The sequence below is a fragment of the Micromys minutus genome, assembly GCF_963924665.1.
Source record: "Micromys minutus genome assembly, chromosome: 13".
Taxonomy (NCBI): Eukaryota; Metazoa; Chordata; class Mammalia; order Rodentia; family Muridae; genus Micromys; species Micromys minutus.
This window is the reverse complement of record NC_137982.1, coordinates 564,671-568,718: the sequence shown is the minus strand read 5'-3', so window position 1 is coordinate 568,718 and position 4,048 is coordinate 564,671. Positions and strand designations below refer to the sequence as shown.

The window sequence follows — 4,048 nt, the reverse complement described above, 5'->3', positions numbered from 1 at the left end:
CAGGATGTGGAGACTGAAGTGGTAGGCAACCATATTAGCAAGGTTTTAAGACCTAGTCAACATACACATATATGTGGAATTTCCATTTAAATTACAATGTCTATACCAAGAGAACCTAGGCTAGCAGTGCTACAGTGCTAACCAAAGGGGACCATTCCATCCGCTCTCTCCTGTCAATCATCTGAAGGCCACCGCAGGCTCCACTTTAGGCTGTAAGAGGCACTGCCTGTATGCATAGGGTACGTCCAGTGGTCAAGCTGCTCTCAGTATCAAGTCCCCATGCTGTGTTCCTTAACCTTACGACCAGGTCATGGCAGCCTCTTCCACTTAACCCTTCCATTGCCACAGTTGCTATGTAACTGCTACTCAAAACTAGTCTCTATTCTGGAAAATCATTCTTATTGTCTTTGTCAACTCTAAGTTTATTTTTTTTAGAACTCTGGAACAATATGAAAACATTAAAAATATTTTAAATTTTGTCTTTCAAATACAATAAAATTCTGATATATGATGTTTTAAGATAATTCAATTACTAGACAAATAATCTCTGTTTACATAATACATACTTTGTAAAGAGGTTTCATTAAATTGCTCTTTAGTGAGATGAGTTTCACCTGTTCTAAAACAGTAAATTAGCTCATTACTTGTGTGTAAATCTAAAGTATGTCCGTTATGAGATTATCTTTTAAGTCACCTTCTCTCTCTCTCTCTCTCTCTCTCTCTCTCTCTCTCACACACACACACACACACACACACACACACACACACACAAACCACACTTACTAGGCAACACACACACACACAAACACACACACACACACACACATAGAGTATTCTGGATATTGGATTTCCTACCATAATCCTGTATAATTTACTGTTCACAATCTTCAGTGTTTTCAAAACTATGTATTAAACACGGCCAATTAGAGCTATCTGAGGAACTCTTAAAAATTATTTGGGAACTTCAGTTCAAAAAACTGATGCTTAACTATTTAAAAAAAAATGAAAATTAATATAAAAACACAACCGACTTAACACAGGTGTTGAAAAAACCTCAAGTTGTAACTCAATTCTGTACTTTCTCAAACATGACCGAAAAAAAATTACAAGTAGTAATACTATGTAAGAAGAAACTATTAACTGTGGGCTCAGGGACGCTACACAGTATCACTGCACTACATGTATGTGCAGAATTCAGCATGTGCCAGCATGGAAAACTGTCTTGCACTGACTGAGGTTTTCCAAGAGGTACAACGAGCCTGCCAAGAAACATCTGTTCTATACTAACAGCTTGCTGTCTTCAGTACAGGCCTTCATAATGTCAGCCACGCTGCTCTTGCAAAATCCCTAGGTATAAAGAGTTTTCAGTGCTGATAGGCAGGGCTGTGATCGATGATGTGGGATTGAATCCATATGCACACTGAGTTTCATTTCATTGTCAAGAATCTGAACAAGTTGTTGCATGGATGGAAGATGTCCAGACTCCAGCTTAGACCACACTAGCACCTCATTTAAAGTTATCTCAAATGCACCTGTTGACATACACTGGTTCTCAATCATGTTGCTCAAGAAGAAAACCATCATACATGCATAAACCTTATTTTCTTGGCCCCACTGCCAGATGCTAGGAGCTTGCATGTCGAAAAAAGCAAAAGGATCTTTGCCAACAATTATTAAGCCTATTAATAATTTGTAATAGTGTTAATAATAATACTAGTTTGAAGACTGACAGGAAAGATGCTATGTGTCTATAAATTGGTTGAGGAAGATAGTTCTCTCCTTCAATGCGGATGTCTGGATACCACTGGCTAATAACCCGCATGTACTCCTCAAACACCCGCCTGTACCCTCAGGATACACAAATCTGGAACTTGAGCAGTGGCCCCGTGGCGTACTGCATCTTTAATCTCTTGCTGGGTACGCCGCCCAGGTTGGCAGAGGCCTCACTGCAGACCACCACCGATGCCGCCACCAGCAGAAGCAGCAAGAGCCTCATCTTAACTGAGACAGCCGCTCCGGCCTCCTTCACAGAGACTGCAGCCCAAAACCTAGCCTCAAACTATGTTTCCTCTTTCAAAGCCTATATTTCTTCATGCTTTTCCTCCTGTTCTTCTTTAAGTATCTCTATCAGCATCTTGAGGTATGATTTCAGGTCTGAGTCTTCTCTTTCTGGAGTGTTTGGCATTCTGCTGTTTTCTGTGATGGGAGAGCTGGGTTCTGGTGTTGCCAGGTTGCCTTGGTTTCCATTGGGCAAGTTCTTTCACCTTCCTCTTGCTATCTTGTTTTCTGTGATTATATGTGGTCTTGTCATTGATTTGCTCCCATCTTTCCCATTTACCTGGCCTGTGTCCCTGGATCTCTGCTGTTCCCAGTTACAAATGGCCTGAACGTTTGGTCTGCACGCATGGGCCCTCTGGGTGGAAACCGAATCCTTATGGTAGAGTTCCTGTTTCCCTGAATGAACGGGAGGGCCACGATTTCCATATGCTCGGCCCAGACCTCTCTGTTCCCTGGCTACTCACAGTGCAGTCTCACCAGGCCTGCGTCCCTGGATCTCCACTGTTCCTGGTGGCAGATCTATTGTTCTCTTTTGAACGTATAGGCTGCTGCTTTGTTAGAATGACATTGTCCTTTTGCCATTGAAGAAGCTTTTCAGTTTCATGAGGTTCCAATTATTAATTGTTGATCTTATGTTTTGTTCAGAAAGTCTTTTCCTGTGCCAATCAATTCAAGGCTATTCCTCAGCTTCTCTTCTATCATGTTCAGTGTATCTGGTTTTATGAGGTCTCTAATTTAGTTGGTGTTGTTTTGTACAGGGAATTAAGTATGGATCTATTCTATACTCATCCTGTTTGACCAGCACCATCATTTGAAGATAACTTTTTTCAATGTGTATTTCTAGCATTTTTATAAGAAAATCAGATTCTATAGGTGTGTGGATTTATATCTCTGTGTTTAATTAGATTCCATTGATCAATGTTTCTGGTTTTGTGCCAATACTATGTTCCCCTCCCCATTCTCTACTATAACTTGAAATTAGTTATATTATATTAGTAATAATATAGGATCGTGATACCTCCAGCAATTCTTTTATTTTCCAGGGTTGCCAAAGGGATTTTTAAATTGCAGCAATTTAACCTGTACTATTTAACTCCAAAGAAGTGAGATCCTGGACACCTACAGCTCTGGTTCATTTATGAGCCTGATCTCTTCCAGGTCACTAGTAGTTGGGTTTTTAGAGCCTTGCTACCTACCCCACCTCACCTCTTATCCAGAAGCAGCAGCAGCAGCAGCAGCAGCATTGTGAATCTGTTAAAGACAATGGATTTCAGGACTGTGAAGACCAACTGATCAGAACCCATGTTCAGGAAGAACTCTACATTATTTCTGGAAAATGAAATCACACAAGAAATACAAAATAATAAATGCCCCCAGATAAATGTTTATTTAATAGAAAATCCATAACTACATTTTAAAGTAAAACTAAACTAGAACTACAATATGCATGGAAATGAATCTGCCCTTTTGACATTAAGGCAACATGTTGAAGTGGAGACAGGGCTATTTCCTGCAGGCATTAGAGATGTGAGACCAGGCTTCCTAGAGTTGAAAGTTTTCATAATTAAATTTCTTCTGTGTATGTTGGTCCTGCCTCCCTTGACCTTCCCAAATTGTGTTCACTCTCAGTGCAGACAATGTCATCTCCAGATAGCTCTTCGGATGTGAAAAATTTTTCTAAGTGCTACAAAGATCCAGTTAAATCCCACATAGAGCCAGAAGGTAAGGAACCTCTTTAAACCCATTCTGACCTCAAAACATGGTCTCCAAATACAAATAATATAGCTAATTCTGCTTACAGAAGCCATACGTTCTCTGACCAATCTGAAAGATCTGACCTGCAGGAATTCCTCCAAGATGCTGGATAGACAAGGACAGTGATGGAGACAGACAGCTTCAGTTCAGGACCTCAGATGTATTGTCAGCAATCATAGGGTTATTATTATTATTATTATTATTATTATTATTATTATTATTATTATTGTTACAT

General features: G+C 39.9%; 1 pseudogene across 1 annotated transcript; it reads right to left on the bottom strand.

The window, feature by feature from the left end:
* Window positions 1–1,347: 1,347 nt before the first annotated feature.
* On the bottom strand, window positions 1,348–1,996 carry LOC308428768 (thioredoxin reductase-like selenoprotein T; annotated as a pseudogene). Its single transcript has one exon. The product of its transcript is annotated as a thioredoxin reductase-like selenoprotein T (transcript).
* Between the last annotated feature and the right edge of the window lie 2,052 nt (window positions 1,997–4,048).